Source organism: Malaya genurostris, chromosome 1 (assembly GCF_030247185.1).
Source record: "Malaya genurostris strain Urasoe2022 chromosome 1, Malgen_1.1, whole genome shotgun sequence".
Classification (NCBI taxonomy): domain Eukaryota; kingdom Metazoa; phylum Arthropoda; class Insecta; order Diptera; family Culicidae; genus Malaya; species Malaya genurostris.
Window position 1 is genome coordinate 56,313,933 of NC_080570.1, and position 25,173 is coordinate 56,339,105.

The following is a 25,173-nucleotide window of genomic DNA, read 5'->3' on the forward strand; positions in this document are numbered from 1 at the left end:
CAAAACGTTGTGACTATGTTAGAATTAAATTAGGATAAGAATATTATGTAAAAGTGATGCTACGGCGAAGAAAAACTTATGTAAACTGCCTTAAGAAATAAACGTATTTATGAAAAAAAAGCTGTTAGCAACTCCTCTGAGTCAGGCACGTACCCAGGATTTCGTTTCGGGAGGGGCCCTCAGATAAAAAAAATGTTGCTGAATATATTTTATGTACATAATTTTCGGTGCGCCTTTTACCGGCGTTTTTAACAGACACTTTTAACTTTTGTACTGGAACTATCATAATTTAGTATTTAAATAAAATTTGAGACTGTGACCGAGGGTAGGTTATTGTATTACACTTCTTAACGTTCCTGTCCCACATGTCTTAGACCTTCTAAACGTCCATTTCTAGGGCACAACAATCCACAAGACCTGTGATGATGTGATAGATTTTGGGAATGGGGCCGAGATAGCTCCCTTACTTCGATTCGTGGAGAACAGAAAACATCTTCTAAATTTATAGGTCATCTTAGTTGTATCGTAGGCCATATCAACTTACTTTGGCTATACTTGTTTCGGTTTCAGGCTCCGAAAGTAGCGATTAAAAATTTCAAAATGAAACTCACATCGATTTCTAAGCGATGACCTTAGGTTTGGGAACAGATAATAGTTCGAGTAAGTCAATGATTTCAACCATAGTAACGATGCTCATGGGGTTGATATAAGGCCCTTTCATAGCGATTTTGGTCTTTAATCGCTTTATAAATGCACGCTAATGCTTGTATTGAGGTATACTTCAAAAAGTATACTATGACAATCCCCGAAAACCGGCATCATGATCTTCCCGACCCAGTGAGCCTTCCTTCCAGGCACTCGTGTCGCTTTGAAGTACGACTTCAGTCTATTGTCGGGTAATCATTCTGTTCTCTGGCGTTTAATAATGGATCCAGCCAAACATGTACTCGAAGTGCGCTTGCGTTCATCTTTTTAGTTATAAATAAGTATGTGAGGGATCCATCTCTTCTGCAAAATCTTGCCCAACTATGAAAACTTTTCTTCTTATTGCACTTTCTCTTTCCGGTCATCCAGTACAATTTTATTATTTTTGTCGTTTATTTCTCCCCGGTTTTAAAATAAATTTTATTTAGTTTTGAAACTGTTCGCTTCGTATAAAAAAAATTCTTTTTTGTTTTTGTTTTTGATTTCAGGGTCCCTCGTCCCCCCCCCCCCCTATCTTCCCTCCTCTGGGAACGTGACTGCTCTGAGTCCATATATTTCTATTTTCTGAAGGAGAATTTCATGATTAGGAGTATCGAATACGATTTTTAGATCTAAAAATAATGCACCTACATATTTTTTGAGTCAGCTTCCTCGAAAATTTTGTCTACGAGCTCAGTTATAGCAACAGCCCAAGTAGCAAATGTAACTTATTGAAATTTCAAGAGGTTCTACAATTGTTTTGTAATTGTTTTTTATGTTATATATGTTCAAAAAGATTTTTAAATATATTGAAATCGGTTGTATAACTTATACCTGTTAAGTTTCACGATAATACCGAAAAATAATCACTATAGAACAATTTTAAGTATATCTAAAACAATTGTTATAGAAGGTCCGCCAAAATTTTCACATCGTCATGTAAAAACGAAGTAACTAAAACAATTGTTCAACTTATCAGAAATTTTCCAAATGGCTGTCATAATTGTACCGGACTCAATATATGCCGAATAGGCTGTATATCACTTGTGAAGAAAAATGAGTGAAATTATGCTCTCCGCAAGGCAAAAACTGATAAGCCGAATTGAAAACCTCGCAGTAAAAACTATTTTGCTGCCGAGTCCGCATTGTCTTGACTACCTCATGAAATTTTAGGTCAGTGTGTGCAGTTTTCTTCATTTAAAAAAAAAAAAACAATTCGAAACTTACAAATAAGTTGTACCAGGTTTATCTGCTTGAAATGAATGTGAAACTTGCCGACATGAGAATATTATCATAAAAGTTTCAAAAAAACATCCTTACATACGTAATGAAAACAAAAATCAAATCAAATAGTTTGTATTCGGTTTTCATCTCGCGTAAAAAATTAACAGACCTGACATCACTTTTTAAAGATATTGAACGAAATGTTAAGTTCATCATAGTTACTCTCATAGTTATATATTACCGCTTGAGCAACTTGTTTTTGCAACTAAAGCACATGGGCTCACCAAAATAATACCTACAGTGCGTATCACAAATGTCGGGTTCACTAAGATGAATGAATGTTGTTTAAGTCAACTAGTTTGATAAAACTAAAAACAAAAATTTCTTTTTTCAATATTTACATGTTTATATTTCTATTTCTTTAGGTACAATAAATTATTACGTTGGGTGAACCATTCTCTTTTTAACACACTGTTACCCTCGATGCCATATTGGAAAATATTGAAGAACAATTCATTTCAAGATTTTTCAGATTAATTGAAACATCAATATGATTAAAATCGTCTGAAAAGGTGTATGCATGTTTGATAACTTTCTTGTACATATTTTAAACACTCTCCCGATCATATTCATTGAAAAGAATAGATTTTTATTTTCATAGAAATTTATGTGCAATCATCAAAACACGTACATTCAAAGGCGCTTGAAAAGTTCAGGCGTACGAAGACATGTTTCACCATAAAAATGCAGTTCGTTGTCGATTTTCTATTTACTAAAACATAAAAGATCAATTCTACAATATGTAGTATTACCATTTATTTATGTGCAAAATATTTTTAAAGTTCCATGTTTGTGTTACGGGCAGTTGTATTGAAAATCAAATGTGAAACTTATTCATTAGAAATTATGTTTGCTATGTTTTTGTAAACATCAATGCAATTCTTGTTTACATTACATAGTAGTTCCCATGTATTTCACAATTGTTTTTTCGCTGATTTAATTGATACATTTGTAATGGGGTCGACACATGAGTTTTTGTATCTGTTGCACAATAATTGTGAATAAATGTTCGTGACAACGGAAGAACTTAAAGATAAGTTGCACAACACAGAAAAATTGCGCTTTTTCCATAACACAACAGTTACTACAATAGTAATATGAACTAATTTGATAAATTGCACAATCTGTAGAAAAATACAGGACAGCAACTTAACGTGCTACTTGGGAGTTGTACTGAAGCAGTACAACTTCGAAATCCGTATTGCATGCTATAGAGTATTCTATGTCTATCTAGAAAGTTACTAATACGACTTATCAAATATTTGATTAAAAACTGAGAGAGTCGCTATTGGACGATTGAAGGTTTTGTAGAATTTGAAAATTGGGACGATATTGGCGACTTTGAGACATGCTGGATAAATACCCCGTCCGATTCATTATGATAATGGATTCGTATAAGATTCGAGCAAAGGATAAGGCATTATTTTTGATAATCTTCGCTGGAATATGGTTAGGACCAGGGCTTTTATTTGTTTGCAGCTCACTAATGAGAAGTATGACCTCGTTCACTGAAGAAGGATGCAGAAAAAGCGAGGTTGCTATTGGGTCTATGTGTTGCAGTGGACAAGACTCAGTTGGGGTGACGTCCTCCAGCAATTTCAAACCAACTGTAGTAAAGTGTTCGTACAAGCTTCACAAAAGTAATTTTGTATCAGTTATACAGTTTCCGTTTATATTCAAAGATATATTTGATTTATCTTGCGATTTTCCCAGTAGCAGATTAATATTTTTCGAAACCTTTCAGTGTGGCGTGTTGTTCAATAGCCTCTTTGATATTGACGTGTTTTGAAAATGTTGTGGTGCAATTTTTCAATATGGAATTATATTTTATTACAATATTTTGCAGGCATGAGTTGACATCCTCCACAGATTCAATACCATCAACGTAGTTTTTAAAATCGTTGTTTAGTTTATCGTTATTAAGTACATTTTCTGATAACGCAACCCTGTTTGAACCGTAATGCATTTTGAATTCTGTCAGTATTAAGCAATAATCGCTTAGTTCACTAGAAATGGTATGATTTTCAAGACGATGAACATTAGACATTGAACTTATAACATGGTCTAAAATGTTGCAGGTCTCGTGATGAACGTATTCGTACACATAAATCCGTATGACTGTAACAGGCTTTCATATTTCAGTACAACATTAATATTTGTTCAGTTGGTAGGTACATTCATATCTCCAAATATCAAATATCTTGTATTCTTATTTCTTGAAACATTTTTAAATTGTATTCGAACTTATGGAACGCCATGTAATTCCAAATTGGCAGAATTAATCGCACACTCACACTGAGTAAAAACCGCCTTAATTTACGTCTTTTGAGTCAGGCATTAACGAGACATGATATATTTTACAAATGACTCTTTTATGACTTTTTGTGAAATTTTTCAGGCGATTTCTATTATGTGGCTTTTTAATTTTGATCTCTGGAATCAGGCAGATTTCCGAAATTATTTTATTAATTTCACAAACAAATTTTTTTGATGTAAGATGTCTTAGAAATGCATAAACATCTAAATTTGGCAGTTGCCACATTAAAATCTGTATTTCTCAGAAAGAAAATCTGCAAATCTGCACGGTGAGAAATATGAAATGTGTATGAAAATGATAAATTAAAACAAACATAGAAATTTATGTGCAATCATCAAAACACGTACATTCAAAGGCGCTTGAAAAGTTCAGGCGTACGAAGACATGTTTCACCATAAAAATGCAGTTCGTTGTCGATCGTTGTCATAACAAATGACGAAGTCATTAGAACCAGAATTTGAAAAAACTTTAAACTATCGGTCTTGTATAATGTTGTAGTGAAAAATACGTTTGAATTGGATCTTTGCAATCTCTCCGTTTCACTACTTACATTATGAGCACTACTTACATTATAAGTCATAAATTTAAAAGTAAAATAAAATTTCTAAGAATCTAACATACTCGGTTTTGGTTCACATAGTTGTAGTGTATTGTTATGAATAGCCAGATTTGTACTACTCGTATTGTCTATAGAAACTACAATGTACCTGAGTATTAAAGAGCTCTTAAGAATTTTTTTTTTATTCAAAAGATATTTTTATTCAGATCTATTTGCGTACAAGCTTTACGTGTCTGGTTGAGTCGATTTTTTAAATATTTTTTTGTATTGGATCTCGTTGTTACCCATTTTCTAGGGGGAGAGGAGCTTCTATTTCCCTCCTGCGAGGATTGAGGGGCATTTTGTTCGTAGCTCGTCTAGGTGGTATTGGTCGCAGTCTTGAGTTCGTTGCTAGTTGCTGAAGATGCGCCTTGTTGTACATTGGTTGCAGTTACTGGTTGGTTGGAGGGTAAGTTGTTAACTGCAGCTGGTGTATTTTGTTCTATAGGGGATGATGATGGATTCGTTGAAGGTGATGCTTCATTGTTGTTGGTGGCTGTCACAGGTGTACTGGGGTTGCTTGGCGTTGGTGTGAAGGATGCACCGTTGTACTTTGGTGTAGTTGTCTCCTTGTCCAGTTTATCACATGGCTTACCGTAGTGAACAGCTTTTCGGCAATATTGACATGTGGCCATCTGATTGTCATAGGTAACAAGTGATTTGCACGGGATTCTTGTATCCTGACCGAAAGTTACATAAGAAGGTATAGGCCTTTTCAAGCGCATGCGTAACAAACGTACACAATTTAGAATACCGGGGAAAAAGTTCTCCCACTTTTATTTTTCGATAGAGAGAATCTCTCCGTATTGGGACATAGTTTGGCGAATATAAGGATCGATGACGCTTGAGGGAAGATCATGCGCACGCACTTCTATAGCACTATCTTCCATATATACTGGGATGTTGTACTTAATGTTTTCGTGCTTCACATAGTGCACATTGTTATTGTCTTTTGCGAATTGAATTGCATCCAGTTTTTTATAAAACGGGATGTAAACAACATTATTTGTCTTATTGCATTGAAGTAAATGCACACGTTTAATGTCAAGATGCATTTGCTTCTTAAGCAAACCTTCAAGTTCTCGTATCGAAGGTCGAATTTTGCACTGCCTGAAGTCAACAATAATTGAATTCTTTCGTAGCGGCGGTAGCTTTTGTTCGTTTGGCTCACTCATTTCGAGATCGTTCTATTGTTCACTACACAATACTGTACTTGGTTTCTTCCGTCCCGAACGTAAGCGGTTTTGTTTTGTCGACTGAAAGCGAACTGGTTTTTAAGGAATTATATATATATATATATATATATATATATATATATATATATATATATATATATATATATATATATATATATATATATATATATATATATATATATATATATATATATATATATATGTATAGGTGATCAGTCGTTCACAACAAGTATCACATCTCTCGATAATGAACCAAATGACTTGCCCAAGACTTCGATTTGCTAATGCCAAACACTTTGATCTGTAACAAAGAATGAAGAATTTCTCTATAGGCGAGAAGCGCATATATAAGAGCACTTTCGTTATAAATTGAATGACATAATTTACCGTCTTAAACAACATGCACGAAAATGTCTCCCTCATATTAGTCAATTAAAAATACTCCTAATTTATAACCATCCATATTTATGGCTTTTTTCATTCAAAATCACCGGGGAAGTAGATTGCTCCGGTTTTGCACTTTCGAGCAGAAGTGCGATTTTTTGACGGTGTTTTATTGTCATTTCTGCTCGAGAGTGCTAAACCAGAGCAATCCAAGCCACCAGTATTTTTCAATGAAAAACGCCATTATTGTTGCCAAAGCTAAATACATAGGAAATAAATAACCTACGTAATTGAAGATTAGGCAACTCATAGTTTGTTTTGGCACACACGAAATAAGCAACGAAACTCCACTTGCACTAAGTAAACTATCCAGTCGCCTACCCCGAACAAAATTTTGGGGGTAAAGCAAAGTCTTGGCATTACATTCCTTCCGTGGAATTCAACAGACTTCGCAGCCGATTCACAGCATAACAGTTCGGCTGAAAAGTTCGTATCGTTTAATAGAAACACACATTTTTTTGCCAAAATTCGTTTTTATTATTCAACATAATTGCCATCAGAGGCGATACAGCGATTATAGCGATCTTCCAACTTTTCGATACCATTTTTGTAGTACGATTTGTCCTTTGCCTCAAAATAGGCCTCAGTTTCAGCGATTACCTCTTCATTGCTTCTAAATTTTTTACCAGCGAGCATTCTCTTGAGGTCTGACAACAGGAAAAAGTCACTGGGGGCCAAATCTGGAGAATACGGTGGATGAGGGAGCAATTCGAAGCTCAATTCGTTCAATTTCAGCATGGTTTTCATCGACTTGTGACACGGTGCATTGTCTTGATGAAACAAAACTTTTTTCTTCTTCAAATTAGGCCGTTTTTTTGAAATTTCGTCCTTCAAACGCTCTAATAACGCTATATAATAGTCACTGTTGATGGTTTTCCCTTTTCAAGGTAGTCGATGAAAATTATACCATGCGAATCCCAAAATACAGACGCCATAACCTTACCGGCCGATTTTTGAGTCTTTCCACGCTTTGGGTTCGGTTCATCGCGTGCAGTCAGCTGACTGCCGATTGGACTCCGGAGTTAAGTGATGGAGCCATGTTTCGTCCATTGTTATATATCGACGAAAACAATCGGTTTTATTTCGATCCAAACACTGCTCAGAATCATCAACTCGTTGTTGTTTTTGATCGATTGTGAGCTCACGCGGCACCCATTTTGCACAAAGCTTTCTCATATCCAAATATTCGTGAATAATATGTCCAACACGTTCCTTTGATATCTTTAGGGTGTCAGCTATCTCGATCAACTTCACTTTACGGTCATTGAAAATCATTTTGTGGATTTTTTTCACGTTTTCATCGGTAACAGCCTCTTTTGGACGTCCACTGCGTTCATCGTCTTCGGTGCTCATATGACCAGTACGAAATTTTGCAAACCACTTACGAATTGTTGCTTCGCCCGGTGCAGAGTCTGGATAACACTCATCAAGCCATTTTTTGGTATCGGCGGCACTTTTTTTCATCAAAAAGTAGTGTTTCATCGACACACGAAATTCCTTTTTTTCCATTTTTTTCACAATAACAAAAGTAGCTTCACTCAAAATGCAATATCTCACAAACTAATAATCAGACAGCTGTCAAATTCATACACGTATCTTTTGAAGGTTGGTACTAACTGAAAATGGTATGGATTTAATTCTAGTGGCGCCCTCTCATAGAAACTATACGAACTTTTCAGCCGATCTGTTACAGAATCATTGCATGGCTAGTGCTACGATCCTACTGACACTAAGAATTCTTCCAGGTCGAGATTCCAACATACATCAACTGGATTGTGAGACCAGTGTCCTATGCATTGAACCGCCAACCCGGGCTAAATTTTGGTGGTGGTTTTCATGATATAAGGAAGAACGGGGCTAAATCGGACACTTTATAGATATTGAAAAAAACATCAATTAAAACGGGTTTTTTTTTATCCAAGTTTTCTCACCGCGTCATCTCTAAGCGCGTTTACAAAGTCAATCCAAGAATCGAATTAAATTCAGGTTTTTAATATATTCACGTAGAACTTTGCATAGAAAATTTCACTCTATTTCCCTTGTGTTCCATGAAAGCTCCGGGAAAATTTCTCAAACGTTTTTAGAAACTAGATTTGAGTCAGCTAGGTTGAGACAGGAAAAAATTATAATTTCGTAAGCTCTTTTTCATTTTATTGTACTGTCCAATTTCTGCAATTGAAAAAAAAAAATTTAGTAAATATTCTCAAATAATATCCCGATATCTCTGAAAAAAAACTCATCGTAAATGTATCATTTACCGCTTCAAAAGCTCAATAAGAATATTTAACTACATCACGATGTAATTTCAAACTTTGAACTATCGTAGGCGTTCTTGAAAACTAATTCAAGGCAAATGCCATTTGACCGTGTTTAGCGGTCTCCTACAATAAAAATAATAATTAAATCAGATGATGCTATGGCCCATCAGTAAACAATCAGTCGACACTTTGTAACAGAAAACTAGGGATCATCCATGACTACCGTCATACAGAAATGTTCAGTTCAACCTGTACAGCAGACAGGAACGTAGTTTTGCACGGCACTCATAAGTTTTGTTACTATTTTTTTCAATCGACACCTTTGTTGTTGAATGATCTCGGTTAAATTAATCGTCTCGCAATTACTACCTGCTTGCAATTAAAACACAGTGGGAGGAAAAACAACTGAGTAGGAGCAAAACCTGACTGGCAGACATTGTGGTCACCGGTTGAGGGTTGCAGATTGAGTTTGTGGAGTGAAAAAGTAATACGAACGGGCGTCATCACCAATCAACAAGTATGCATTCCGATGCATCCACCATACATATGTACTAGTGTGGGAAAAAAAGTAGTAAGATTTTTGAATTATATTCGTCGAAACTTTCTTTTTCTTGGTTGGTATGACTGTGAGTGTCACGTCAAAATATTCATTAGTGTTGAGTATAGGTCTGTCTTTTTGAAGTATTAAAAGCGCAATCGGTGATTTTTACAATAAATGAAATTATTCAACAAAGAAGTTCCATTAAATTTTGTGTACGGAATCAAATTTCTGACTCCGAAACGTTCAAAATGTTACAAAAATGTTGTGTTTTTGACTGGTACAAGTTGTTCACGTTGACGACGAACCACGTCCAGGACGGCCATCAACATCAGCTGATGATGAACACACCAATTTAAACAAAAAATTGGTGCTCGAGAATCGACGATCGACAGTCAGAGATCTTACTGGGATCGTTGAAATATCGGAAGGATTAGTAAAAACCACTTCGAAAGATCATTTGGGCCTAAGAAAAGTAAAAGCACGGGTAGTTCCAAAATCACTCAATTTACTGTATTTATTCTTCGTGATTTTTTTTGCCAAAAATTCAAACAATTTCGTTCCGCAATCACCGTGTTCGTCTAATCTAGCTCCGTGTGACTTTTGGTTATTCAGCAAACTCAAACGACCGCTCCGGGAAACCATCTTGAGTCAATTGAAGACATCAAACGTGAATCGCTACACGCATTGAAGGTTATTCCGGAAATTGACTTTAACAACTGTTTCGAGGATTGAAAAAAAAAACGTTGGCATATGGAGTTGGGGGCACAAGGAGCGTTTAAACTTTTCACTTTTCCACTCCAAAAAGCAAATCCACAGACAGAAATAGTTCGAAATTTGTTCAACACTACTGTTATAGCGACGCGAAAACTCGAAGTGAATGCACCTATTTTCAACTTACCCTGAAAGTAAGTCTATCGAGCAGAGACGGCAGACATCACTCTGACAATTAGTTTTCGTAGATGACAACTTGAGTTGAGATGAAACGGAGTGCCGTTACCCTACCAAATTATATTCGCATTTCATTCCAAATTTATTTCATTTATTAGTTAAATGTACTTTTTGTAACACCGTTGTATTTGGGTTATTCTAATGAAATTTGAGAAGTATAACTTCAACTGGTCACAACTGATGATGCAAATTTGGCTTTTCGGCCATTGGTAATGCTTATGTAAAATTTAATCCGAAAACCTGTTTTAATCCACCTAGTGCCTTTTCTCGTAGTATTCATTTTCTCCTATGTATTACAGCAGAAATTTCCCGAAATACTACAATTTAAATAAGTTTACAAAGGAGTTTTGCAGATTTCTGTTGCATAATACTACACAGTTAAAAAATACTTTATGAATTTATATCATTTTTCGTCCACATATTTCTAGCAGACAATTGAATAGAAAGTTACTTTACAATCCTTTATTTTTCAATGTGCAAAACCAAGCGTTTTTTGAAACTGTCTTGTTTATTGAAAAATCAATACATTTCAATTTAATTTTGCATCAATCATGATTTTAAATAAGATTCTCGTACTATTGATTTACATTTCGTGTAAATTTCATTATTTTTCTCTGTGTACTACATTGATATACTACCGTTTTTTTTTTTGTTTTGATTATAACCGTGTTTAGCGGTTTAACATTGAGGTCATTCTCCTCTTCGAACCAGAAACCCAATGTGCGGGGTTGGGAATCGAACCCAGGTGGGCAACGTGAAAGTCGTCGACTTTTCCATCACGCTATACTCGTTCTCCCTTACTACATTTTAATTAAAATTAGTGAAAATCTATTCAATCGTATGTGAGAAAGTGAATCACATTTGATTACTATTGTTGGTACTTCCGGAACCGAAGGCAGGGTATCGGGATACTAACATTCGATTCATTCAATCATACACTAATAAAACCTTTAAATATTATTTTTTAAAGATTCTACATATATGACGAGAGGGGTTTGATCCGATCTAAAATTGGAATATTCTTATGGCATCTTAAAACCTTTCATTTGAATCTAAGTTTGTGAAAATCGGTTTAGTCATCTCCGATAAAAGTGAAAATAATAAAATAAATATTTGGTTTTCGCAGTGTTTGTAAAGCCTTTCTATATGGGATAGCCGAAATAAAACATGTTTTAAAACATAATACAACATTGATACGGAGTGGCATTTTTTCGCCACCTCGCACGGTAAGGGACCACGTGATGCAATTGGTGGAACATTGAAGAGAATGGCAACAAGAGCTAGCTTGGCATGAAAATGAGAAGAAGAACATCCAATAACAAATGCGAATGCTTCATACGATTGGGCTTCTAAAAGGAATCAAGATAATTTCACAGCCATCTTGTTTCATTATATGTCATAAGAGAAATGTGACAATGGTGCTGTAGAATGGAAAGATATTTATCAACAAATAAATACGATTCAAAGTGCACAAAAATATCATTGCTTTATTCCAGTAACAGAAAGTAAGAATGCTGCGAAACTACTTTGAATAGACACAGCAATGAGCTATCATTTTATAGATAAATGTGCAAAAATAAAGCTTGATGGTTAGTTAAAGTTCAGCTCTATTATTATTAATATATTCTAAACAAGAAAACTGTAATGAGTATTGGTGACGATGGGAAACAATAAAGTTGGTACAGTTCGCTTTCACATCTCATCCAAGTCAGTCGACAAAACAAAACCGCTTACGTTCGGGACGGAAGAAACCAAGTACAGTATTATGTAGTGAACAATAGAACGATCTCGAAATGAGGGAACCAAACGAACAAAAGCTACCGCCGCTACGAAAGAATACAATTATTGTTGACTTCAGGCAGTGCAACATTCGACCTTCGATACGAGAACTTGAAGGTTTGCTTAAGAAGCAAATGCATCTTGACATTAAACGTGTGCATTTACTTCAATGCAATAAGACAAATAATGTTGTTTACATCCAGTTTTATAAAGAATTGGATGCAATTCAATTCGCAAAAGACAATAACAATGTGCACTATGTGGAGCACGAAAACATTAAGTACAACATCCCAGTATATATGGAAGATAGTGCTATAGAAGTGCGTGCGCATGATCTTCCCTCAAGCGTCATCGATCCTTATATTCGCCAAACTATGTCCCAATACGAAGAGATTCTCTCTATCGAAAAAGAAAAGTGGAGGAATTTTTTCCCCGGTATTCTAAATGGCGTACGTTTATTACGCATACAATTGAAGAAGGCTATACCTTCTTATGTGATTTTCGGTCAAGATACTCTTGTATCCGTGCAAATCACTTATTACCTATAACAATCAGATGGCCAAATGTCAATGTCAATGGAAACTCCTCTTCCCCTAGAAAAAGGGTGACAACGAGATCCAACTAAAAAATAATATTTAAAAAATCGGCTCAATCGGCCACGTAAAGCTTGTACACAAATAGGTCTGGATAAAATTATCTTTTGAATAAAAAAAAATAAATAAAGTTGGTTTGTAAAACGACAATTGTCTTATTATTCTTCGCATATTATATCTTCAATGTTGTACTTTGCAACTTGAATACAGTTCGCCTTGGTATTGCTTATGGAAAACCGCATCTAATTTATAAAAAGAAATGTGTATTCTTATAAACGATCGATTTTCTTCGATTTTGTTTTCAAAATATCTCGAAAACAGCTACTTGCATCGTCTTGATGTCAACGAATAATTTATTCAAAATTTCACGAAAATTATAAAAATTATAAATTTGGCGATGGAGAACCCAGACTAATTTAAAAAATGGCGTATACTCATGAAATATCGATTTTCTTGATTTAGTTCCTCATACATTTTGAAAATGTCTGCATTTAGGAAGTAGCTTCCTATGAGCTTTTTCATTGAAAGTAGCTTGGAGAATAATATTATTACTCAGATACATTTATTCCTAGATAGGTTTTTCCTCGGGAAACTTTTATGTGTCTTTAACTTGGTTTTCTTGTAAATTGACGTTTTTTGTGATATAATATTAAAAAAATCGTGCAGTAAAATAACTGAGAATTTTGAAAAATAAATTATATTTTCAATTTCACTAAAAATCAGATTTTTTTTTCAGTGTATATTTTTTGCCTTTCTCATATAGAAAGGCTATGCAATCACTGTGAAAACCGACTTTTTAACCGTTTTAATGGCCCTTATTACCGTTCTCACTTCCACTTTCACATTCACTTCACTTACATGTCACTTCACTTGATTTTACCTATTACCGGTATCACGCATAGTGAAGTGATCACTGTGGTGGAAAAAACTAATTTTTTCAACAAAATGTTGGTGGCGTGATATTCATAATGACATCAAGTTCATTCAAGTAATTACTTTTGTCTTTGAAGCGACTTCTGTGCTAAGGACCTAAATTCATTTCACTCGACTTTCACCGTGAAGTGATACCGATAATAAGGGTCATAATCACTTCATTTGGGTTTCACCGTGTAGTGATACCGGTAATAAGGGCCAATGTCATATCCCTCTTAGAAAAAAACGGTGGTCCTTCGTTGGTCCAATACGTTGGATCATTGGACAAAGGAACGTCCAATCAATCGTTCAACGGGAGGCCATTTTGAAACACCACCTTCGTTTGCCGATTTTGAAATAGACCGTTGAACCGAATGCCATTTTTTTCGTTCAACAAACCCGGCAGACAGAGGTCCATTGTTGAGCCATTTTTATATGAGGAGTTGGAGCCCTGTGGGACTATTTTTACTGGACAATTTTCGAAGTTTTCTCCACTTATTTTTTTTTAAACTAACACTACATACCTGTACAATACTCCTACTTCACGTAGAATAACAACAAATCTACTTTCTATATGAAGGTAATACCTGATTTTCACACTATTTTTGCAAGAGGAAAAACAACAACAAACCGGTAAAAGAAAACAGAATGAATATTTCGTGCAGTATGTCGTTCAACAAGCGCTCAACTACCAACAAAATAGAACCGCCTGCTGAGAGGGATATCATTCGACTCAGCTCGTTGAACTGAGCAAATGTCTCTGTGTGTGTATATATGTATGTATATGTGTGTGTGTGTGTGTGTGTGTGTGTGTGTGTATGTGTGTGTGTGTGTATGTATGTATGTATGTAACAGAAATACGCACTCACTTTTCTCAGCGATGGCTGAACCGATTTTCATAAACTAAGATTCAAATAAAAGGTCTTATAGTCTCAGAGCCTGCTATTGAATTTCATTTGGATCCGACTTCCGGTTCCTGAGTTACATGGTAATATGTGAAAATTATAGAAAAAGTGTACACTCAGTTTTCCTTGAAACGGCTCAACCGATTTTCACAAACTAAGAATTTAATGAAAGGTCTTATAGTTTTCTAAAAATTGCTAGAGCATTTTATCCGGATCCGACTTCCGGTTCCGGAACTAAAGCGTGATAAGTAAAAAATTACCGATTTTATTAGTATTTTTTCACGAATGATGGTCAAAAACAGGTGCAAATCCTATAAAACTGTCTGATAAATTCTTCCAGCTTGCAGAGATTGTTAGTTTGTGGACATGAAAATTCAATTCGGCACTACTGGTTCCTTCTTTCCCTGTTCCGGAAGCACCAAAAGCGTTGAAAAAAAATTAAAAAATTAAAAAATTGAATTTAACTTCGATTTCTCTGCGATGATTGAATCGATTTTCACAAATCTTGATTTGAAATAAAGCTCATATTATCTTTAAAGCGTAAATTTTTAAAATAAATTTTTTTCCAGATCTGACCTCCGTTTCTGCAGTTACAGGACGATGAGTGTCAAAGTTTTCAAATCGCCATATAGATTGACATAATAATAATAATAATAATCATAATAATAATAATAATAATAATAATAATAATAATCATCCTACTACATGTTTTATGCTGCTGATTCATGTTGTTTTGCTTGACTTACATATACAGAAGTAACAGAAATGCAGATTTGTTTCGCTTGTTAGATTCCGTTTAATTGGTTTAATCTAAATAAAGCATAGGTTTACTATTCAATGAACAGTTGTTTTTGTGAATTCTACAGCAGTATTTATGAACTTATGAGTAATATGTGAAAGGCATCATTACACCACTAGGTAGATTAAAACAGGATTTTTATAAAGGTCAGTTGATTACTTACAACTTCTTATTCGACTTTTTCTTTTGTAGAAACTATAGATTTCTAATAATAATAATGTGGCTAAAATCACATACGCCCTTTTCATAAATTAGTCTTGTGCGAAAAAAATCTCTAGAACAGTGAAAAATACTTAATTTGATATAACGAACACCCATGCAAAGTTTCATGCAAATCGAAGGGGGTCGTTCCAGAATTTTGCCATTTATGGACGATTTGGCGCAGAATTGCTCAACAATGAAAATCTTGCTTTTTAATAAAAATGTATGATAGTAAGAAAAAAACTATAAAAATGAAGTGTCGAAGTGTCAATTTCGAAACTCACTATAATTCTGAAATGACAAATTTTCACAGAAAAGAATTTTTGAACTCATGAAGGCACATTTTCTGTAGAGTAATTTTTGGGTTTTCAATGGGAAATTTCTACTTACCATTTTGCTATACGCATAGACTGTAACGGACAGTTTCGGATTCGACAAGTAGCGACCACAACAAATCCATATTTCAAATCATAATTTATTTTCATTATTACGGTTACTGTTGTTTTGCCATAATTCATAATTATAATCGTTGAAACTATTGCTGGCAGCCGAATGGATAGGTTCCATTCGACTCGACCAGTACCGGTAGTGCACTCACCTGGCGCTACCACATCGAGATGCAAAATCTTAGGTTTCCTAGCACTTTTCGAAAGAATGAAACGGTCCTATACCGTGTTCCTATTCACTCAGCGCGCATTGGACAAAAAGAGTGGTGTGATTTTTCATCGACTTTACAAACAGCTTAGCTTACAGCTTTAACTTAGTATTCTAGTATTGAATCAACTGGTTTTCACATTTTAAATTGCTGGGTTTTTCATAGTCTACCGTCATTTCGTAAGTAACCTTTTTCCTCCAGTTGTCAGTTTTGATTTGCTACGTTCCTGTGTTTGTGTTTTGCACCATTCTTTGTTCATTTATTATTATCAATTTACTGCCTATGCTTGGGTTTTATATTAAATTACAGACACATGTAGCGAGAGTTGTTAAACGGCGGAAGATAAGAAAGGTTCTATATTTACATTCAGCTTTGTAGATTTTTTTTGTTTGTTTGTTTTGTTCTCAGTACAAACCAGTGCTTTGACTGTACAGTGCAATTTGAAATGTTGAAGTTTTTTTTTCTTGCTATTGGACGATGCATTATTTTTGGAACCGTACAAGCTTGGGGATGATGTTCGTAAAATTTGGATAGGAAACTTTATTTTGAGAAATTAAAATGATTCGGTTGTTGCAGAAGTTTTGGTATGCTTACAATTTTAAGTCGATAGAGAGTATTGTTACAGTGGGGGGGTTTCGTTTGAATTGATTTACATTTGTTCGGTTTATCCAAGGAAGTCACACAGTGTCGAAGCAGTAGCAAACTGCTACTTGAATATCACATTCCAATTGCTAAAAAAACACCAACCATGGGAGATGTTCCAGATTGTTCGAACAGAACTTGAAATGGAGTTAATTTGTTTCACGCTTTAATCATTGTACTTTACTTACATTTTTTCTGTACAATTAAGATAACACTTGTTTGCCGTAGCTCTGCTCTGCGGAACAAATTAGGATTTGAACATTTCAACAAGTAGCGTAATTGTAACCGTATTAGGAAACTTAACAAAAACGAAGAACAAAAGTTTGACTTCTAGTAGAAATAAACGGTAAATGGAAGTGCACATCTTTTGCTACGAATTATATTCTATTTAAATATGGCTATCTGTGCATTGCGTATTACGACAACACTTCGACAGATTGAAAGCAGCTTCACTTAGCTTACAAACTTGGTTTTGGCTCGCATGTCAAAAGATGTGCTGAAAGGTAGGGGCAACACTGAGGAGAAGAAAAAGGGAAAACGAATGGCGAACAGTTTTTTACTTTATCATGAGAACATCAGTGGGCTTCTCGTCAACCTGCCGGCGAGGATCACAATTTCCGCTTCCATTCACATCATCTTAGTTTAGGCAATCTACTAACTCAACATCACACGTTCAAACAGTGAGCTAATACATAACGTTTTTCGGGCCTATCATATACCATAGAACCTCCGCTCGAGCCCAAGTTTGACCTTTTTAATTTATTATCACAGTTCAAACAACTACGATTATGTAGATTCTACAACGGCCCACACCTTCTTTGCATACGATGTTTCATTCAACTTTCATTTGTTGAGAATCGCGTAAGTCTAATTCCGTACTTCAATCACAGTAAATGAGTTGGACATTCAAGATCAAAACAAGCAAAACAAAAATATAGGACGCGGTGCTAGAATCTGCTTGAAGAAACACAGAACGTTTGGTTTGAGATGATGGCCAATTTTTAATAAGCTCGAATGATGTTTCAATTAAAATTTTCCGGATAGTTTGAGTAATAATTCCCATCTAATATTCGAGAATCCAATCCGTGAAGGTCAACCGGGGACCGTGGTAACCAAGTGGCGAGGAATGAGAGACGCACCATGCGCAAGTTGTCGAACCTGTGAAAATCGAGAATACGTCATTAGTTGCAGTCGTCATTGGTTGAACGAAAATTGAAATTGTGTCAAGAAAAAAAAATTCCGTAGAAATGATTACAGGTGGAATTGAAAAAAAAATCTAGCTTTGAAATTCAAAGCCAATTTATAAAAACTTGTCGGGATTCGTTCCGAATCGAAAGAGCTAAAAACGCTATTTACAAAATTTCTAACTTTTCAAAGAGTCAATAAAATAGTTTCCTAAAAAACAATAAATAGTAAGTGAATAAATAAAGTTTTTCTATGAAAAAAAGTTATAAACTCCAAATGGTTTGAAGCGCATGTCGTTACTATTTTTGTTAACAGGATTCATTATAAATGTTCGAGTGGTTTTGTTTACTTTCATTTGCTGAAATCTGTCATCAAATTCATCTTCAATTCTTTCTATTACAGTACTGAAGTAACTCATTAAATTTAGCCTGACATACTCTGATTGAATTTCGCTGTTCGATAACTTTCGGTAAATAGAAGAAAAAAAACCTGTTTTAATCCACCTAGTGGTGTTATGATACCTTTCCATATATAATACTGTGGTTACATCATAAATCCCGCATTGAAACTGTTAAAACCACAAAAGCATTATAAGATCATATGGCAGCCAAGTGGTAAGTTCCCACAGGAACAAAAGAATATGACCACCATCGACAAGTGCCCACGTCATCTGGACAATCCCCATGTAAGATTCATCCCATCAGCCACTGCCGACTAAAATTGGAGACTGGATCCCCCAGAGTTTCGGTTGTCAGCATACGACAATGTGAACCAAAAACAACAACGGTACAATTCATGAAATTATCCTAGTCTTAGGTACAGTTAAGAAATACTCTCGGCATCTTAGAGCTAAGGTAGTGTGCTTCAATTAAAATATACCGTTAAATAAAAAAAGTGGACAGCTCCTCATAAGTTTTACCCCATAAAGCGAAAGGAAGAACCAGCATATTCCTGCGTTAAATATATTTCGAAATGGCTCAACATTCAAGAAAGTTCCAAAACCTGTTTTACGCTCAACATTAAAATTCCATGGTTATAATATACAAGATTTTTTTACGATTGAACCTGAGTACATGAACTGGATTTTGGACACGAATTCTGAATTTGGATTCAGGGTTTGAACTTTGAAAGCGGAATTTTGGAAATGAATTATGAACCTGAGCCCTAATTTTGAACTCTCGACTTACTTATGGATTCTGGTTTTGGGCTTGGGAAACTGAATTTTGAAACAGAATTATGAACCCAAATTCTACCTGAATTTTAGATTCTACACTAGTATTATAGAATTTGATTCTGTATCTGAATTATGAATTTGTATTCTGGTGCCGGGAATGAATTTTGGACCTTAGTTCTGAGCTTTTATTCAGGACCTGGACTCTGCATCTGATTTCTGGACTTGAATTATGGACCTGAATTCGGAGTCTGGATTCTGGACCAGAATTCTAGGACTGTATTCAGTATCTGAATTCTGGACATATATTTTAGTTCTGTATTCTGTAGTAGGATTCTGTAAATGAATTCTTGGTTAGGAACTGAATTTTAGACTTGGATTCTGTTTCTAGCGATTGGGAATGAATTCTGGACCTGGGTTCAGAACTTTAATTCAGGAACTGGTTTCTGCATCTGATTTCTGGACCTGTAATGAAAACCTGGGTTTTGGAAAGGTAAAGGTACTGAAATCTGGACATGAAAGCAGGAGCTGAATTTTGGACACAAATCTTATGCCGTTTTTCATTGAAAAACACTGGTGGCGTGGATTGCTCTGATTTTGCACTTTCGAGCAGAAATGCAATATTTTGATTGTGTTTCATTGCCATTTCTGCTCGAAAGTGCAAAACCAGAGCAATCCACGCCACCAGTGTTTCTCAATGAAAAACGCCATTAGATTCTGCACCAGTACTTGGATTCTGGAAATGTATTTTGAACCTGAATTCTGTAATTGGATTTCGGACATGAACTATGAAATTGGACTCTGCTCTTGAAATCTGGATCTCAATTCTGAACATTGACTCTGGATCTGAATTTTGGGTCTGAATTCTACACGTACATTTTGGACCTGCTTTCTGGGCCAGGTTCGGAGTAAAACTCTGATCCTGGATCTTCATTCTGGACCTGGATTCTGCAAATGGATTTTGAACCAGAATTCTGGATTCTGGACTTGTATTCTAGATCTGGATCTGGTTTCGGTACTTGGATTCTAGACCAGAATTCTACAACTGGATTCTGTATTTGAACTCTGGACAAGAATTCTAAATCTGTTCTGGAATTGGATTCAGTAAAAAAAATTTAACCTGTATTCTGAATTAGGAACTGGATTTTGAACTTGGATTCTGGTTCTAGAAACCGGAGTTCTGGACTTGAATTCTGAACTTTAATTCAGAACCTAGATTCCGCATATGATTTCTGGACTTGCATTTTAGAACCTGAAATCTGTACCAGCATTCCGGATGAAGGTTCTGGACCTGAATAATAAAACTGAATTTTGGACATGAAATCTAGATTTTCGACCAGTGCTAGGATTCTGGATATGAATTTCGGACGTGGATTATGAACCTGAATTCTGCATCTGCATCATTCTGGGAATGAAATTTGGAACCTAGATTCTAAACCCAAATTCTGGAACTGGATTCTGAACCCGAGATAGAATCGATGCTAATGACTATTAATTTGTGTAGTTTGAGGCCAGTTTAGAAATTTTTGTACTGTTTTTGTTTTGCCGGTTTAAGTAACGGTGTACAATATTTAACACACTTTACCTTATAACGCTGGAACCCGAAGTCGAATCCGGATGAAATTCAGTAATTCCATATAACCACAAGACCTTTCATTTAAATCTACGTTTGTCAAAATCGGTTCAGCCATCTCCGAGAAAACCTAGTGGGATTATTTGACACATACACACAGACATTGGTCTTATATTTTTTACATTAAAATTTTTTTAATCACACTGTTCCAAAAATTTGAACTAGGAATACATCATCAAATTTTTTTTTTCAAATTGCTAACCTTTTTGACAATGAAAAATCATTTTTATTTTCGAATTTTTCGATGGAATGGTTGCTTCGAATTAAAATAAAATGGAAATCAATAGGTCGACCATTATTCAGTAAAAACCATTCAAGTGAACAGGTTGTGTTTTGATTGTAATGGCTCATGTGTTAAAGGCTGCTACCGAGACAATTCTAAGCTTCAGGTAGTTAAACTGCTCATAGCAAAGGCAATATTCGGGACGTTTTCCGACTGAAAAGCTAGCAACGAAGGCCATCCCGTCCATACGCACAGAGGTCCATCGTCTAACAGAAGGCCTCCAAACCCTTGGTGGGACAAAGAGTGCTCAGATGCTAAACACGCGAAACAAAATTTGTAACAAAAGACGTTTTTAAGACGAGGAGGAGGAACTCATCAGAATTTTGAAAAATTCTTGATTTTAGAAACCAAGTATAAGAGCATACCTCAGGCCAAGAAATGTAGCTATTGGAGACATTTTGTCGAAGGTTTGTCAAGAGAAACCTCAATGAGCACTCTTTGGAATACTGCCAGACGAATGAGGAATCGTAATGTAGGAAGTGAGAGTGAGGAATACTCGAACCGATGGATATTTGATTTTGCGAGGAAAGTTTGTCCAGATTCTGTTCATACGCATAGCATTATTAGGGAATCTTTTCCAAATAATGGTTCCATTGATAGCCTCTTTTCAATGATGGAATTTTCCATAGCGCTCATGTCTTGTAACAATAACGTTCCTGGGTTGGACAGAATTAAATTCAACTTGGTGAAGAATCTGCCCGACCTTACAAAAAGACGTTTGTTGGAATTGTTCAACAAGTTCAACAAACAGCCGGCGAAACCAGTTTCCAATTCCAACGCATATAGACCCATTGCGATGTTGTCCTGCATCAGAAAATTGTTCGAAAAAATTATTTTCCAACGTCTCGACACTTGGGTCGAGACGAACGGTTTGTTGTCAGATACTCAGTTTGGCTTCCGTAGAAATAAAGATACATTAAAGGAGCATTTGATTCGGTTTCCATTGATGTTCGTTCAGACAAGCTCCATCAACATGGACTTTCAACGATTATAAATAATTATTTGCACAATCTTTTGTCAGAGAAATGCATGTATTTTTCACATGGCGATTTGACAACATTCAGAATTAGCTTCATGGGTCTCCCGTAAGGCTCATACCTCAGTCCGCTCCTGTATAATTTCTATGTAAACGACATTGACAGCTGTCTCGTAACCCCCTGCACACTAAGACAATTGGCTGATCTTCCATTGAAAGATCGTTTTTGGGAGCTTTCATCGCGACTGTTAATAAGATGAGGTACTGAATCCCCTGGTTATTAATAACTTCGAAAGGCTAGTTGAGCTTCAATCTCAAACAAGATTCATGACAGTATATTTTAACCATATGTCACAGGAAATCGACTCTTCAAGATATATTCCAATCCGTGACACCCTCCTAAATGTCCCTGACTCAACTCTATTTTTCGACACATCCATGCAGCGTGAAGTGCGTGGAATCCCGGAACACCTACGCTCGATGGAAATTTCAAAAATATTTACAAGTAAGTTCAGGCATATTGACTCTAAGAAAATATTTTACACTGACGGATCACGAATTAAAGAGGCTACTGGGTTTGGTATATTCAACAATAATGTTTCGACTTCATTTAGGCTTCAAGAACCTGCATCTGTTTATATAGCAGAGTTAGCAGCAGTACATTATAGTTTGAGTGTAATTGTCACATTATCTCCAAACCATTATTTTTTCTTCACAGATAGTCTTAGTGCAATTGAAGTCATTCGCTCAAACGCTGCCGGCAAAAATGAACCGTTTTTTTTTGGGCAAAATAAAACAGTGTCTGAATGACATATTGAATCATAATGGTTTGCTCCATTCCAGGCAATGAAAGAGCCAATATTTTAGCCAAACGTGGTGCTATTGAGGGTGAAATTTATGAGAGACCAATTGCTTTCAACGAATTCTATAGCTCGTCTCGTCAAAGAACACTTACCTGCTGGCAAGCTTCTTGGGACAAAGATGATCTGGGTCGGTGGATGCACTCAATTATTCCTAAAATATCGACTAAGGCATGGTTCAGGGGACTGGATGTGAGTAGGGACTTCATTCGTGTGATGTTCAGACTCATGTCCAATCACTACACGTTAGATGCACATTTCCTTCGAAATGGACTTCCCGAGACTAATCATTGTGCTGATATCCAGAGGAACTGGCCATTTGAGCCAATTTGTTTTGATACCTGATTGGACATGCGTGGAGTATCGTGATGTCAGATCTCAACTAATAAATTTCTTGCGTTGGTAGACTATCCAATGTCCCAGTTCGCGACATTCTTGCTTGCGTGTGTTCTTCCTTTCATGAAACTTCTTTATCATTCCATTAAGTCCATTGGAGTTCTAATTTAAATTTTATTTTATGTTAGACTGTTTTCTCTTTCATGAGTTCAACCAATAGTCAATTATATGATATTGAATAAAAGTGATGAACTGATAAAAACAAACCTGAAATAGTTACAAAATCATGTACAAAATAAATGTATTTTATTTCATGTAATTCATAATAGCACACGGAACGACCGAAATTAGCTCTGCGCCTAATTCGTATTACTGTTTTTGAATTAGTTGATTTTAACAACAAAATTTCCAAAATAACTATAAAATTAGTTAAAATTGAGAATTTACTTTGCTGAAAAAACTCTTATTTTTAGAGAATGTGTTTAGTTTGCGAATATTTTGGACACAAACCAGCAATATTTCAATCCAACACGAAATTCTCATTGACAACTAATTTCGTTATTAAAATCAGAAAATTTGTTTCTGTTTATCTATCACCGTCATTACTGAGGGACAGCACAAAGAAAACAAAAATGAAATTGGTTTTATTAACAAGTTTATTAGTCAAAAACTCATGAGAAATGTCAAAGCAAAACAATCCATTAAAAAGCTAAAAGGGACAGTCTTATTGAAACTGCTTGTAAATTGTTTAGATGTTTTTCGCATGTGTTACGATATATTCTAAACCGATATGTGAAAATGACGTAAACTGTTAGTGGAAAGTGTATTTATTCAGAATTTATGCGCATTTGAAGCGATTGTGCGTAATAATGTTTTTACGCGGAACAGTGAAGTGAGTTTCGAATGTTGCACTCTAATTGTACACGTCAAATGATGTTTTTTGTATAAAGGTTTTCAGTGAGAGAGTCGATTTCGCGAAGTCGAATGAAGAAAACAGCGATTTAGAAGTAAAATTTTCAAAAAAAAGTTTTTGTTTCGCTTATGTCTTTTTCTCCAATACAGCATCGTATTTATACCTGCCAATATAGAAAAGATAACCGCGACTGAAATTTTTTTCGGTAGTAGTGTGCCTTCTAGTGGCTAGTAGTCATTACGGTGTTAACGTTTTTTTGGTGACAGAGCGCCATATAGCTGCAAATTGTAGAAACCAATTCAACCATTTATGTTGGTTGAAAACAACGTTTTATTTCTCTAATTCAACTAAAAAATTAGTTGAATGTATATGAAGTGTGCCTTAGCTAAGAAATGACAGCACGTTTAATTGGCGAATTCAACTAAAAAAATAGCCATTTCATCAAATATTTTTTTATTATTAAGGGAACTAGATTTAGAAAATCTAAATTAGCAAAAGCAAGATTTTTTTAGTTGTCTCAAAAAATAACTAACTTAAATCAGAAAATCAACTAATTTTTTCGCCAAAATGCTGATTTCTGTCTTTCCGTGCAACTCGCTTGATAAAAACAGTGTTTAGATTAACTAATGAATACCAACATACTAATATGATATTCGAAATGTGTTAGGTTTGAAGCACTATGTACTGTGGATCCCGCGGCGAAGAAAAACTTATGTATATTGCCTATGAAATAAACGTATTTATGGAAAAAAATAGTTCATGACCGAATAAAACGTGTCGTAAACCCACTGCACTCAATCACTGAAAACATTCCGTCTTTCTTTGTGCCGGTTTTGCACGATACGCTTTGTTCGATGATTCGTTCAATTCATACCAAACATTGATACCAAAAAATTTTTTTTTCAACATGGTAGCTCTGAAAATAGTTGCTCAAACCAGCTCGATTTTTTTGGAGGGTGTCATCATTTCTTGGCAATCAATCATCGGAAAGCAAAACAATGTCATATACTGTATCGAATTGGCTATGGTCGGAACTAGAATGAAAAAAATGCACCGATAA

General features: G+C 35.3%; 1 protein-coding gene across 11 annotated transcripts in view; it reads right to left on the reverse strand.

Moving 5' to 3' along the window:
- Positions 1 to 15,914: 15,914 nt before the first annotated feature.
- LOC131440137 (uncharacterized) overlaps positions 15,915 to 25,173 on the reverse strand; it is a 486,136-nt gene continuing 476,877 nt past the window's right edge. For all 11 annotated transcript variants that reach the window (XM_058611189.1, XM_058611187.1, XM_058611185.1 and 8 more), the window contains one exon: positions 15,915 to 17,914. The gene's annotated coding sequence lies outside the window, so the exon portion shown is untranslated. The remainder of the gene's footprint in view (positions 17,915 to 25,173) is intronic.